Source organism: Ranitomeya variabilis, chromosome 4 (assembly GCF_051348905.1).
Source record: "Ranitomeya variabilis isolate aRanVar5 chromosome 4, aRanVar5.hap1, whole genome shotgun sequence".
Taxonomy (NCBI): Eukaryota; Metazoa; Chordata; class Amphibia; order Anura; family Dendrobatidae; genus Ranitomeya; species Ranitomeya variabilis.
Window position 1 is genome coordinate 444,978,800 of NC_135235.1, and position 16,284 is coordinate 444,995,083.

At 44.3% G+C, this 16,284-nt stretch overlaps 1 protein-coding gene across 3 annotated transcripts in view; it reads left to right on the top strand.

The window, feature by feature from the left end:
• The first annotated feature begins 699 nt into the window (after window positions 1-699).
• ZHX3 (zinc fingers and homeoboxes 3) overlaps window positions 700-16,284 on the top strand; it is a 32,806-nt gene continuing 17,221 nt past the window's right edge. Inside the window, exon 1 of one of the 3 annotated variants that reach the window (XM_077251517.1) lies at window positions 700-871. The gene's annotated coding sequence lies outside the window, so the exon portion shown is untranslated. Of the gene's footprint in view, window positions 872-987; window positions 1,069-16,284 lie in introns of those variants that run through there. The other 2 variants (XM_077251518.1, XM_077251519.1) reach the window with 2 other exon arrangements.

The following is a 16,284-nucleotide window of genomic DNA, read 5'->3' on the forward strand; positions in this document are numbered from 1 at the left end:
ATGGTATCTATAGGGCCGCGCACATGTCAGATTTTTTCCTGTCCTGGGAAAACAAAATCGCAGCATGTCCAAGTTTGATTCAATATTCGGATCGCTCTCGGCCATGCAAGTCAGTGAGTGCGTAGAAAACGTCGGGCTGCACTCATGTGACAACTGAGTGCAGCCCGATTTCCTAGGGCTGACAGAATTGGCCGATTCTCTGGGGTGACCCTGCCTTCACATGCAGGTTTTCTATACATCACAGCCACACTAAGGCCAAACCTGCTGAATCCAGCGATAACAGCCGGACCTGGCTAAGAATGCCTAAAGTGAGGGACTAAAAAGAAAAGTGGTGGGATCAAAGCAAAAAGAAAGAACTAGAACTTATAAAAGTGCAAGTGAAATAATGACTCGGCCCCCAGATCCGCCATGGGCTGTACATACAGGGAACACCCTTTATTTCCTCAGAATATATCATGCAGGTTAGTTACATGCTGGTGGAGAGAACAGTGAGTATACAATAATATGGAAAATGTCAGACAAATCACGTCCCTCTTCATAGCAACACTAAGTAACATTCTCCAAAACACAGACACATGGTCGTGTCTCAACCTCCTTTTAAATAAAGCTTTGTATTGATAAACTTGGGGCGTGGCTGTTACAGTAAGCGCTGGGAGGCTCGCCCCGCCCATATTAGTCACATGGTCACTCTATACTGGTGGCGGTTGGCGCTGGTTTGATTTTGCCCTGCCCAGCGTGAGAGAGTTCACGTGGTCCGCAGTTAGCCAATCAGCGTTTAGGACTGGGTTCTCACCTCGCTGCGGCTCCGCCTCCTCCGGGGCCCTGAAACAGTCGATAGAGAGGAGCGGAGAGGCTGTGACACCGGCAGTCGGTGAGTGCTAGTGATAAGGACTTTTGTGTCGGTCATTGCCGCATGCGGTGGACTGCGCTGTGCGCGCGTTATTTGTTATACATATGGTGGGGGAGGGTCAGTAGTCTTCAGGATGAGTTGTAGGGGGCTGGACCTGAGCAGTTGTGTGTGCGCTGGAGGTAGTGGAGGTAACAGGATAGTCATGGAGCAGTCACAGTGTGAGTCAGTGCAGAGCCGTGTAAGGGCTGGTTCCAGGCTGTGCTCCTGGTCGGGTCCTCTTATGTGGCACCCTATAGCTGGGCCTGGCATGGGTGTGCTGGCACCCCAGGACTCGCTGTCCTCCGTGGTGTGGCACCATACAGCCTGGCGTAGATGTGCTGGCACCTCAGGGAGCGCTGTCCTGCGTGGTGTGGCACCATACAGCCTGGCATGGGTGTGCTGGCACCTGAGGGACCGCTGTCCTCCGTGGTGTGGCACCATACAGCCTGGCATGGGTGTGCTGGCACCTCAGGGACCGCTGTCCTCCGTGGTGTGACACCATACAGCCTGGCACGGGTGTGCTGGCGCCTCAGGACTCGCGGTCCTCCGTGGTGTGGCACCCTACAGCCTGGCGTGGGTGTGCTGGCACCTCAGGGAGTGCTGTCCTGCGTGGTGTGGCACCCTATAGCTGGGCCTGGCATGGGTGTGCTGGCACCTCAGGGAGTGCTGTCCTGCGTGGTGTGGCACCCTATAGCTGGGCCTGGCATGGGTGTGCTGGCACATCAGGACTCGCTGTCCTCCGTGGTGTGGCACCATACAGCCTGGCGTAGATGTGCTGGCACCTCAGGGAGCGCTGTCCTGCGTGGTGTGGCACCATACAGCCTGGCATGGGTGTGCTGGCACCTGAGGGACCGCTGTCCTCCGTGGTGTGGCACCATACAGCCTGGCATGGGTGTGCTGGCACCTCAGGGACCGCTGTCCTCCGTGGTGTGACACCATACAGCCTGGCACGGGTGTGCTGGCGCCTCAGGACTCGCGGTCCTCCGTTGTGTGGCACCCTACAGCCTGGCGTGGGTGTGCTGGCGCCTCAGAACTCGCGGTCCTCTGTGATGTGGCACCATACAGCCTGGCATGGATATGCTGGCACCTCAGGGAGCCTGGTCCTCCGTGGTGTAGCACCCTATAGCCTGGCATGGATGTGCTGGCACCTCAGGGAGCGCTGTCCTTCATGGTGTGGCACAGTCTATCAGGAGGAGCGAATGGGAACAGGTACACTGGGCTCCGCAGCACAACTTTCCCTATTCCCAAAGTAGTCAGTGACCCAGTTGGGTGATACTCACTTTTTTGGATGCGTTGGCTGCCTGTGCTAACATGCTCAGAAATGATATCTAGCACTGAGCCCAGTCCCCTCTTCCAGCCAGCAGCTGCCCCCCAGGAGATAACGTATCCCCCATAACATGCGCTCCGTTCCTTCTACATGGGTCCATGCAAGCTGTATGGGAAAGGGTGATTTAGTGGGAACTTTCAACCTGCCTACAGTTTGCATATCCTCTGTTTACATCTGTGTGGAGTTGCATACAACTGATTGACGGGGTGTCAGTCTCCCACGGGACTAAAACCAGGATCACCTGAATGTATTTTATGGCCCGTACACAGGCTGCAGTGCCCGATCTCCTGAGGCTTACAGCCTCAGACACCACTGGTGGTCAATCCAGGCTTTTGGTCCATCTATAGATCGTGATATATGCTCTTCTGAACCCTGCCTAAAGGCTCATCAGACAACCGTGCAAATCGGACCGCAATATACGGGCTGGCCGTGGGTCTTCTGACCTGAGGGTGCAGCGTCGTAGAAATATGAGTAAAACATATCCGATCCACGCTGTCCCTGGGTATAACATTTGTCCGAGTGCCATCTGATAAAACATCGGACAGCGCTCAGCCATGTTATGCGCTCATGTGAGCGAAGCCGAATACTGATGATCTGTTCTAGTGACCTACTTAGATGAGCCAATAATTAGTGAACAAGCTGGCTCATCTAAACATGCCGACAGTCACCTGACCAACGAGCATAACTCTCAATCATCAGGTGTGATATAGTGGACTATTTTCCTCCGTGACTGAGGCTCCTATGAATGCACCAGTTACAGTGGACAAATATTGCTTAAAGGGGATATCCACGATGTAAAAAATAAATAAAAAATATGTAGTTTCTAACAGAGGCAACTCCCTGCCTGTTGTACCCAGTGTCAGTTATTGACTGCTCCTGCCAGAGATTCAGCTGCTCCCGGTCAACAGAGCAGCAGTTTCTTTTCCTGTTGATAGGGCGGGACTACTGGTGTAATGCTGATTTGACAGCCTGCTCCTGCTGTGTAATTGGGGGAAGCCAGCTGTCAATCAGCATTACACCAGTAGCCCCGCCCTGCCAACAGGAAGATAAACTGTTGTTTTGTTCACCGGGAGCAGCTGAATCTCTGGCAGGAGCAGTACAATGAACGGTGCCGGTTACAAGAGGTAGGTAGTTTCCTGTGTTAGCAACTACATGCTTTTTTTTTTTTTTTTTTTTTGGCTAAAGTCCCCTGTATCCTCTTTAAAAATGGTCCCCAAATAACTTCCCACGTAAAAATTCTGGTAATATAATTTAATATAACAAAACACTTACTTTACTTACTTTATCACTCTAAGTCACATACTGGTGTACTAAATTCACTATATTAAAAAAAAAAAAAAAAAAAAACTTTTATTATGACATCAGATACAATGAATACACAAAAAAATCTAGATATGATTTAAAAAAAGGTGAATATTAGAAGATTAACTCCTTAATGACCGCCAAGAAGTCTTTTTACTGACCTGAGATATAAGAGAATAGCATCCCCCCCTACAGGTGACAATCCAGCAGCTGTCGGCTGTACACTATAGCTGACAACTTGCTGCATCAGCCACGATCAGTATTTGCATCGTCCATATCTGTTTAACCCCTGTTAGTAGTGACTGCATCACATAAATGGTTAACAGAGTGGGGGCTTCCTATTTATCCCCATTGACACCCTGAGATCATGATTGTGTGGTCCTGATGTTTGCCATGGCAATTCATGACCAAATAGCCTTGGCGTCTGCCGGCTACAGTGGCCTGTTCAAAGTTAGCAACATTTAGGTGGTAAAAAATACACTTTTTCATTCCTGTCATGCCACTTTGCATTAATTCCTGAAAACCACCTGAAGGGTTAATAAACTACCTGACAGCAGTTTTCAATGTGTCGGGGGTGCTGTTTTTATAATGGTATAACTTGAAAGCCTCCCTGCCTCTGTTTTACATGTATCCATAATAAAATGACATTGTTTGTAGGACGGTGAGAGCCATGCTATCTTTTGGAAATGGTGAATTTGGACGTATGCCTGACTCTGTGCTGATCAGCACCCATGTCTCTGGAGTTTTAATAAGCCTCGGAGTTGTGGAGTGGTGCCGTTTATCTCTTTTTCTGCATATACATGAGCATGCCCAGATAACGCCTTATCCGAGCACATTCGCTCATCACTAGTGACTAGCTTACTATTTATCCAGCATTCAATCCATGACCACATGATAACATGTATGATTGCATCAAGCTAAAAGATGGTAATTAGTTAATTAATCATTATAAGGTGCTTACCCATGTTAAAGTGACTGCAGAATTCAAGGGAAGATCGTAAACATGCATTTTACTTATGCTTTTTTAAGGGGTGTCAACATTAGGTACTTTAGCATAACATGGAAAACTACCTCTACATGTAATTTAGTGTAAAAAATGAAACTAAATTCTCTTTATGTATTTGCTTTGCAAACTGAAAATTTCCACATAAAATTACTATTTATTTTATCTTTTTAAAATACACTTTGTTCTGCATAAAACAGCATCATGCTGACACAGCAGTGAAAGAATAACGTTTTGGCTGCTGAAAAGCAAAAATGTAAAAAGTTGATCTACTAGCCAGGTTGTCCACCACTAGAGACGACTCCAGTGTAATCAATTCAGTACCCTAATTCTAAAATAAAAACAATGGATACTCCCCTTTTGTAGGGGTGATGTCCCAGCGACATTCCGTCAGAGTGGATGGAAAGGCTGCAGCTGACATCACATCGCCGCCCGGAGCAGCTGCGCCAACATCTCTGGAATGGCGCCTCTACAGGAGTAGAGTATCCGTTGTTTTTATTATAATTAGGGTCCTGAATTGATTACTCTTGGGTTGTCCAGTAGTGGTGGACAATCCCCTTTGAGGCCCTTTCAAGTTCAGTCACATGAAAGGGTTTAAACGTTTTATGAACCCGTTTTATTGTAATTGTTCCTTTATAAATGCTACAGGGGAAATTCAGTCGTTGTCTGCGCATTTCACGGCCAACCCCAGGTATCCATGAATCTTGGTGTAATATGAAAGATATAGAATGAAACCTGAACTGTCTCTTTCCATTGACATACAGTGATGTCCCTTCTTAAAAGCTGCTAGTGACGACCTGTTAGTGACCACTCTGACTCTACTTGTAAGAATGCAGGCATAGGGTATAGGGCTTTCTGCTGTATTGGGAGGGGACAGTCATGGTGCCTGTCACTGCTGGTGACATTTATCTTTGGTCAAGAAAGAAGAATCACTAAAGGCCCAGTCTTTACTTTGCCACTCCCCTGGCAGAAGGAACATGGTTTGCTTGGTTTGGAACTCCCATAGAAGTTAATGGAAACATGCACCTGTGTGACCTCCTCTAATTTATAGAGACTGCTAGATAGGGTTCTGGGGACACTATTCCAGAGAAAATGCAACTCAGAGATGGGACACACATCTCAGACCTTTATGGCATATACTGTGCCGTGGTTGGCTAAGATGGGCGATATGGACCCCATACATATTACATAAATGTCAGCCAAACCAGATGGGATTTGGCAGAATTGGCTGGCCCTCTGTGTGTGGGGGGCCTCTCCAGTGTCCTCCCAACATCTTCAGGGGATATAAGGATCAGGTGGTTGGGGACTCTGACAACGGCTCTGTCATCGTGGACACAGAAAAGCTTGGAGTCAGGAGAGCGCTGTCAGTCTATTTACAGGAAGATAAGAAACACTTTGGAGTGCCTTGTTTTTGTTCTTTATATTGTACAGGATTATTCTTACTACAGAGCCCCCAGCTGTAAGCGAGAGTGACGACCATATTGTCTTACTTGATGGCTCTTTTAATGTAAATGTCCAGTTTTACCATGACATGACACCCTCATTCACATAAACGTTTGACTCGGCCAGGCATTATAGGGTTATTGCCGTCTTCTCAGATGGGTAAAGTTGAAAAGTGCTTATAATAACAAGCAATTTGGCATTTGTTTGTTATTAAAATTCCTCTCTGCTCTCCTCTATTTTGTGGCTTACTGCTCATTGCCTAGGTTACTGGCCAACGCAGTCGCGATGGTCGAACATTTGCAGTGTTTACAAGCTATGGTTCTGTGCTTGTAAGCACTGCTCTGAAGCTGACCTGATCACTGGATTGCGGTGTTGGCCGCCAATTCCAAATATTTTCAGCGGTGCTGCGCTCATCTCCTTTGTCATATAGCCGCATGGGAGGCAAACCGTTTGGGCCAGCGCCACGATAACTGGTCCGAACTGTCAATCATAATGAGCATGTACTCCCCAGTGAGCAGGAGGCAAGGGAGCTAGGCTCTCCTGAGTAAACCAGATGAGAATAACCTTTTATGTGTTTTCAGTAGGGAGAGGGGAGAAGGCAGCTGCCAGACCACCACTGGCGATGGGTTATCCATTGGGAGAATGAAGGCATTGCATAAAAACCCCTCAAACTTCTGATCCTTCTCTTGCCCGGTATTTATCAGTCAGGGAAAGTTTGATGTCTCCTATGCACATCAGTTGGTTGGCTGTTTGCACCAAAATGGCCCACACCAGTGGTGAGTATAGCTGTTATTATTTTGAAAGGAGGGGAACATAGTGAATGAGATGGGGTTGTCCGAGTAGTGGACTACTCCTTAGTTGCTGGAGGATAGCATAAACTAATTAGTGCATAACACAAACATGGAATGGATATCCTGCAGAAGTCTCCCCCCATTTTGTGTTCTGTATACTTTCCTCATTACAATTAGAGGTGATCAAGGATATTATAAGCAGTTGGGATATTTTCACTTGGCAGGTTTCCTGTACAATTCAGGTAAATGGGGCATGTGCATAAATGTTTGCAATAGATCTGTAGCGTGTGAATACACCCCTATATCCCTCCTACAACTTCCCTTTCTCACGTTGCTGACAAACCAGATACCCCTGTTAGGCTAGATTCACACCAAACTCCACATCACACAGTACAGTGTGAGGCTAGTGATGGGACAGCAGGCATGCCTGATCTGTTGCAGAAATGCTGCACGTTTTCACCACAAATATCTGTCATTGCAATACATTGAGTGCAAGCTAATCTGCATAAAAAATCTAAATATTTTGGTCCTGCCCCAGCATATACAGCATAAATGTTATCCTGTGGATCTAGTCTTAACATACAGCTGTCTAAAGACACTAGATGATTATTAGTATGAATGGGGTCATTCAATTGTTTACCATAGGGATGCCCATCACGCAGTGGTTCTTGCCCCTTGGTAAAAAAAAAAAAATGCTAATTTACAGTTTACTGGTACACGGCTTATGGCTTCTTGTCTTCAATAGGCAAAGTACACAGTTCACATCTATTTCATGGGTCTAATACTTTTCTGTAAAACAAACCTAGTATATAAATGCCGATATGTTTAATAGTCACTAAACCTTATTTTCTCCCACACTTCATTCGAGTGACTTATTTTTTCATTCTGACCAGTCTATTCATCCTTATAAACAGAACAGAGTTAACATTTTCACATCTAAACACATCACATTCCTTTCAGGCAAATTACTTCTCCATTGACAGAATCTGCCTGCATTATATCACACTTATTGGTTCATGGCCAAAGATGGAGATAAAAACGCATGCATTTCAAGCTATTGCTTGAAATGCATGCGTTTTTTCCTCTATCTTTGGCCATGAACGGATGTGTAAAACAGTTGTATGAATGCAGCCTTATAAGAAGGTTATTACCTTCTTATAAGGCCAGTCTCGCACGTCCAGATAATTCCGGTACCTGAAAAATCGGTACCGGAGTTATCCGTGTCCTCACGTGGCACATCACTGTGGCACACGTGCGGCAGCCGTGTGCCGACTGGGTACCACACGGACCGTGCAGGAGACAGAGCTACAGTAAGCGCTGTCCCCTGCTTTGGGTGCTGAAGCCGCCATTCATTTCTTCTCTCCAGCAGCGTTTGCTGGAGAGAAGGAATGAAAAATCATTGTTTTTTTATTTTTTTTGCAGTTGAAATAAAGTTCCCGGTAACCAATTCCCTCCCACCCCCTGTGAGCCCGCCCGCTGTCATTAAAATACTCACCCAGCTCCCTCGATGCTTCCTCTCAGCGTCGCAGCTTGTCCTGTATGAGCGGTCACGTGGTACCGCTCATTACAGTGATGAATATGTGGCTCCATCCCTGTGCTTTTTGTTTATTAAAGGGAATCTGTCACCAGGTTTTTGCCACCTAATCGGAGAGCAGCATAATGTAGAGAAAGACCCTGATTCATACAATGTGTCATTTACGTGGCTGCTTGGTGAAGTTTTTCTAAAATCACTGTCTTATCAGCAAGAGATAAGCAAATAGCCTCCTGGGAGAGGGAGAGGAAGAGGAAAGGAACTCTAGTGCCATCTTAGCAGTAGCAATCCTAAGGCCATGTTCACACATTGCATTTTTGCTGAGTTTTTTTGCCTGCAGGATAAAAGGCAGCAAAAACGCAAAGTGTGGACATAGCCTAAAAGTCCATGTCAACCCTTGGTTTGGCTTAGCGAGAGTCCTCAGACATGGGGTTTAATGGGTACAGTTTCTCCATGTTGGAGCGTTCCAAGGTGGCATAAAGATACTTAGTCAAGCAACACTTCTCTTAATTTTTAAATTCCTAGAAGTGCATAGCATGTCCTATAATTCTCTTGGCATTCTCCATAAAAAGAAGCATTACCCCTTAACTAGAAGATTAGAGATCACTAGTGGACCTATACAGTAGTGGATCTATACAGGACTGCCATGTAGTCCTGTATAACCCTGCCGGTAGCACTGATTGGGAGCTTTCTGCCTATGCACAGTGTACACAGAAAGCTGCCATCAGTGATGTTGGGGGGGGGGGGGGGGTTTATACAAAGCTCCGCACTCAGAGAATGATAGATCTGCAGCAGATGAACGTGTTAATGTAAAATATAAATATATACACACACACACACACACACACACACACACACACACACACACACACACACACACACACACACACACACACACTGCAGTTGAATGTATCAATGTGTGCTGTCTGATTTTATTTTATTTTTTAATTGGACAGAACACGAACATGTTGTTCTGGTGGTGCTGTTCTGTTCAGATGAACATTTTTTTTTCCCCTCTGTCCAAACTGTACGTGAGAAAATAATCGCAGCATGCACTTTCCGAGTCTTGGATAACGCACACATTAAAGTCCATGCGTGGGTGAAAAAAATTGGATCCCACACGGACTGTAAGAGTGGTATTTAATTTCTACAGATACAGTTTCCTAGTTTTAAAGTATATGTGATCATGTACATTTGTAAGTTTCGATGTATGAAAATTGACTGCACATGAACATCATACGGATTGCACACTGACGTAAAAAACTGACACATGAATGACAGATGGATGAAAATTTGTTGAAAATGATCCAAGTTTTACAGTCGTCTGTAATCTGCCTAAAATGAAGGCAACATTGATGGCATGAGAAGAAAACCATGTTAGGCCACGTTCACACATTCAGTATTTGGTCAGTATTTTACCTCAGTATCTGTAAGCCAAAACCAGGAGTGGAACAATCAGAGGAAAAGTCTAATAGAAACACGTCACCACTTCTGTATTTATCACCCACTTTTGGTTCACAAATACTGAGGTAAAATACTGACCATGTGAACGAGTCCTTACATGAATGTAAAACCTGAAATGGGTGTGTGAATGTTGTCCAAATGTCATCTTATAGATCTAGTCACAGGCTTGCTCATTCTACCACTGACCTTTTCTGTCTTCACCACCAGACAAATACTCTGAGCCAAGTGAGAATGCGGGATATAGATGGCAGCTGTATACAGTCATGGCCAAAAGTATTGACACCCCTGCAATTCTGTCAGATAATACTCAGTTTCTTCCTGAAAATGATTGCAACCACAAATTCTTTGGTATTATTATCTTCGTTTAATTTGTCTTAAATGAAAAAACACAAAAGAGAATGAAGCAAAAAGCAAAACATTGATCATTTCACACAAAACTCCAAAAATGGGCCAGACAAAAGTATTGGCACCCTCAGCCTAATACTTGGTTGCACAACCTTTAGCCAAAATAACTGCGACCAACCACTTCCGGTAACCATCAATGAGTTTATTACAATGCTCTGCTGGAATTTTAGACCATTCTTCTTTGGCAAACTGCTCCAGGTCCCTGATATTTGAAGGGTGCTTTCTCCAAACTGCCATTTTTAGATCTATCCACAGCTGTTCTATGGGATTCAGGTCTGAACTCATTGCTGGCCACCTTAGAAGTCTCCAGTGCTTTCTCTCAAACCATTTTCTAGTGCTTTTTGAAGTGTGTTTTGGGTCATTGTCCTGCTGGAAGACCCATGACCTCTGAGGGAGACCCAGCTTTCTCACACTGGGCCCTACATTATACTGCAAAATTTGTTGGTAGTCTTCAGACTTCATAATGCCATGCACACGGTCAAGCAGTCCAGTGCCAGAGGCAGCAAAGCAACCCCAAAACATCAGGGAACCTCCGCCATATTTGACTGTAGGGACCGTGTTCTTTTCTTTGAATGCCTCTTTTTTTTTTTCTCCTGTAAACTCTGATGCCTTTGCCCAAAAAGCTCTACTTTTGTCTCATCTGACCAGAGAACATTCTTCCAAAACGTTTTAGGCTTTTTCAGGTAAGTTTTGGCAAACTCCAGCCTGGCTTTTTTTATGTCTCTGGGTAAGAAGTGGGGTCTTCCTGGGTCTCCTACCATACAGTCCCTTTTCATTCAGACACAGACGGATAGGACGGGTTGACACTGCTGTACCCTCGGACTGCAGGGCAGCTTGAACTTGTTTGGATGTTAGTTGAGGTTTTTTATCCAACATCCGCACAATCTTGCATTGAAATCTCTTGTCAATTTTTCTTTTCCGTCCACATCTAGGGAGGTTAGCCACAGTGCCATGGGCTTTAAACTTCTTGATGACACTGCGCACGGTAGACACAGGAACATTCAGGTCTTTGGAGATGGACTTGTAGCCTTGAGATTGCTCATGCTTCCTCCCAATTTGGTTTCTCAAGTCCTCAGACAGTTCTTTGGTCTTCTTTCTTTTCTCCATGCTCAATGTGGTACACACAAGGACACAGGACAGAGGTTGAGTCAACTTTAATCCATGTCAACTGGCTGCAAGTGTGATTTAGTTATTGCCAACACCTGTTAGGTGCCACAGGAATGTTACAGGTGCTGTTAATTACACTAATTAGAGAAGCATCACGTGATTTTTCGAACAGTGCCAATACATTTGTCCACCCCCTTTTTTATGTTTGGTGTGGAATTATATCCAATTTGGCTTTAGAACAATTCTTTTTGTGTTTTTTTTTATTTAAGACAAATTAAATGAAGATAATAATACCAGAGAATTTGTGGTTGCAATCATTTTCAGGAAGAAACTGAGTATTATCTGACAGAATTGCAGGGGTGTCAATACTTTTGGCCATGACCGTACATGGGAGATTGCCAAGTCCCATCACTGTCAGTTCAGGCCAGTTGTGTGTCCAGTTGAGGAAAACCTTCATTTGGTCATTAGGAGCTTAGAATAGCATGCATGTAAGTGTAGAAAATGCTTCTTGCCCTCTGAGTTCAATAAATCACTTGAACGTGGATAATTCATCATATAAGGGTGCCTTCCTAGCAAACAAAACCATCAAAATGTATATAAAGCAAATGGTAGTGCATGATGGTTGAATGTTCTTGTCCCACAAATGTCCCCATTTTGTGGCCTACTGCTGACCTTGTAAATTACGTTTGTCAGATTCTGCATCCAAAACCTGAAGATCACTTTCGATAAGATTTCGTTTTACCTGGGATGATTTTAGTAAAGGAGTGGCAATGGTTGGCTCTTGATGTGAGGTGGCCCACAATGATGCATGTAGTCGGACACCTCCCCTAAAGGATTGATTTTATTTTCCCATAAACCTATGACAGAGAAGGTATGGGCCCTCCTATCCCTGTAGTGAATAGCCAGGCATTTCTGGTACACCTGAAGGTATTTGGGGCTCTAGCTTACAGACGGGTTCCCGGGGCGTCTTACACTCTGTTGTACGCACTTGGTGTAGAAATTCTTGCTGTTTTGACTTTTCTTTGTCTTGTTTTAGTCTGGTCTATAATAATCTTTTAATTTACTGTTTTTTGCTCTCGGGTGGAGTCACTTGTTTGTGTCCCCTGTAGAATATGATGGTAGCATCTTCATGCCTCAGTTTTACTTGTTAGCTGGGCCTCCATGCGCTCAAATGCTTTATGTCCGCCAGGCTCAATCAGTTCCGCTTCACTCTTTCCTTTTGCCTGTCAGGCTGATTGTGGGTCAGATTTTCGACATGCTTCACTACTTCCAGCCCTCCTGCAGGAATCTGATCATGCGCACTATAATTTATTTATACCGTGGGACTTTGAGACCAAGGATGGAAAAACACAACGTGAGATCTGAGCCCCACGAGTAGAGTGACGGTAGATTAGCCGGCAGCACCAGTAGCTTTAGCAGAATTTTATTTGGGTTTAGACAGTATAAAGTGAGATTTGGTTTATTGAAGTCCTTGTCTGCTTGGACTTGCTGCCCCAATTGACCTTTTCCCCTGACACTTAGCATGAGACTCCAGTGCGTATCTGTTTATTTCTCGATACATTTAGTCTCTGATAAGACAGGAGGAGGCCTATAAAATAAATTCTTGGCATGTAATAGATGTATTAGGAAGCCATGCGCCAGGAAGACTGGACTTTGTCATTAGTCATTGATGTTGCCCTAATTTTACTTCCTTCTAACATATTGGACAGCAGCTAGTGTGCTGGAAAGATTGAGAAATTGACAAGTTTTCTGTCATTGTCAGTGATTGAAATTAGTGACCATTTGCAAATGGCAGAAAATGGTAGCACAAAATGTCACAATCCTTCCTCCTCCCCCACTTTCTGTGAGGCACAGTGTGGTATCGCATGTACTGCACGGCAGTGGGATCACACCTGTACATGCAGTGTCATGCATTCTCGCTATCGCAGTCACAAAAAATCTGATTTTTGTGTGTCAGTCTCCTAAAAACCAATTGAAGGCTTAATAATTTCACATGTAGCATTCGTGCTTGCTGCTATATTTTGCCTTGGAGCTTTTGGGCAGTTTTGTATCCATTTTTATGAAACAGTTGGGAAACTTCAAATGTTCATTTACAGAATCTATTCATTTGAATGGATTGTACTTCTTCCTAAAATGTCATCAGTTTGCATCAATTCCGTCTGCTATCCGTTTTCTGGACAGACCGGAAAACCTAGTCTGAACCGCTAAACATTTACATTAAAGTTTAAAGGAAGCAGATGACATAATGTTTGGTCACCTGTTGTCATTCATTTATTGAACCTGGTTTTAATCACTACTGATGCTCAGAAATCTAGAGGTGCTCTGAGCCTGCTTTAGTAAAATGGGTCTGTTCAAAATGAAACCTAGTGGTGCAAATGGATGCAAAACGGAAGCTTATGTTTCCTTTAAGGGGAAACTTTGCTTTTCATTTAGTATCTGTTAACATTATTATTTTTTAACTGGATTTATTACAACTGGACATGTGAACGTATGTTAAGAGTGAAATGATGCTCTGGTCTTACATAAAAATAAAACCTTAGCTAGGAATGGTATAATAAATGTACATGATGACTTAACTCTAACTAAAGCTGAATTTATACTGCCCAATAATCCTGAATGAACATTGTTAAAATTGCTCATTTCACGATTCTCTTGGTATGTAAATATGCTACCAGTCATGAAATAATCTTTTACACAGTGTTAAAAAATCATTGTCCACGGCGAATCGTCCTTTGTAAACAGGACTTCCACTGTCGAGAACCTTGGCAGTATAGTATAGATTGCTCAGTGTGTATCATAAATGGGCATTTAAATGATAGCCAATCGTTAAAAATGTACTGATCGGTCGTAGCATGCTGCCAGTCGGTCCATATAAACTGTCCCTTCTTATGGTATAGATTCCCAAGCTTCTCTTTTATGCTTCTCGGACAACCCTATGCACAAAGTCTAATGGTAATTTGAGACAATCCCACCCCTATTGTCAAAGGTATGGGTGTGAATCTAGAAAGGAAAGTGATTTCAGCTGGACACTTTATAGATCAGGGGTGAGCAATTAATTTTCCCGAGGAGGAGTCTAACTATTGTGGAGGACCCTATCAATAGGCTGAAATTAATTATACTCAATATTAATGTTAATATATTATTTTATATTGTATCACTTAATATTGACCAGATTTAAGTATGCTGACACCCCCTATGTACCATATGAACACGCACATAGCCCCCCTACATACAGTATGAGGCCCCCGCACAGCCCCTCTACATACGCATACTCTCTTCGCTCCCGCTCCCCCGGTGCTCTGCTCCGGTCTCTGATGCACTGACTCTCCGTACAGCAGACATTTTGTAATGATGTCCTTGCGTCTGTTAACTCGCTTGCTGATTGGTGGAAGGCGCCGGCGACTCCATCCTTCACCAATGTACTCACTGCTGTCTGTATCCCCAGACTGAGGATAGCCTTTACATGGGGAAGCGGGCAAGGGCATAGTATGGCCCATGGGTCACTGTTTTTAGCCCTTCAGCCGCACTTTTCCTAGCTCTGGTGTAGGTTAATCTAACAATCTTCCTCCAATCTTATGTTTGGAGGGGTCTGCAGATGGTCAGCATACTTGGCCACCAGTTACATTGTGAGTATTTTCTAGCTAATCTAATTGGTAGATTTAGCCTATTGCATGTTGTCAGTTCTATGTGAAAAAGGGAAGACTGAATAATCAAATCCAGCAAAAGTCTATATTGAGAATCGTTCTAAGCAGGCTTGCTAAGAGTTTTTGGTCAGATCCTGCTTTTTGACTTTTGTTCCTAGCCACTGAACAGTGTGGAAATATCAGCCAAGCATATTCACACCTCCCTGTATTGAAACAACACTGCTGTTTTTCTGTGCCAAATGTACAATTTGATGTGGGGGATGGGGGGTGACGGTGAGCAGTTTTCGCACATTAGTAGCTTCTTTAGTGTGATCCTCCAGAACACACCCCTGATCTGATCAGATGATAGGCGCCCCCTATGGATCCATAAACACTTGGTGTAAGAAGCCCTGCGCCCCAGATGCTTGTGTTCATGACGATTCCTATATTATTCAGTGTCAGCGTTTGCGCTTTAGATTCTCGGTGCTCTGTGCTTATTTCTGCACAGTATTTTTCCATGACTTAACCAAGCAAAGTCTGCAGATGGCAGAACACACTGTTCTGGCGTTACTTGGCTGTGTGTCAATCCCTTTCCGATCCAGTCACTGGGAGTTACAGAAATATTGGGCCCTTTTTATTACATAATGTGATTGTGTTGTTGAGTGTTCAGGTGAAAGTGTCCTTCGTTCCTGGGACCTAACGTTTAGTTTTCTGAGAATGTTCCTTTTTTGTTTTGGGTTAAGGACTCGTTTTCTCATAATTCTCCTGTTTCTGCTGCCACGTTCACTTTAGAAAATGCTTATACAAGCCAAAACACAGAGTGTAATGGAGCGGCATAGATTATTAATGTCTCGCTACATAACGCCAACGTATTCTGCAGCAATGTACATGCCCGCATCAATGCGTCTCCCATTGTTTGTGGCATAATGTCTCTATGCCAGATTTAATGAAGCCAAGGTAACAACAATTGGCTTTACACAGAGCAAATTTTACATTACCCATTGTGTTTTTCTGCAAAGCCAGCCAGCCATATACATTGGGTGTCTTTCAGCTGAAACACTGCCTCCGAATTGACCAGCCTGATGTGTATGGCGGACGCTTCTCCCTCAGCAGATGATATCAGGGGAGATATGGCAGAATTTATACACTTGCTTCATTTGTACTCGGGCAAGGGTGTGGAGGGAAGAACTTGCCAGAGGTGTCTGGCAGCATCTTTGTCCTCTTTCCCATTTGAAAGCACATGAGCGCACAGCTTAGCTGAGCATTCATGTGTGTCAGGGAATCAGGCCAGACATGTGTATGGCTAGCTTGTGTGTTCTTTTGTAGGTGACTGGTTATTATCTTTATTTTACTCTCTTATAGAGCACCATTAATTCCACAGCTCTTGACAGATATCATC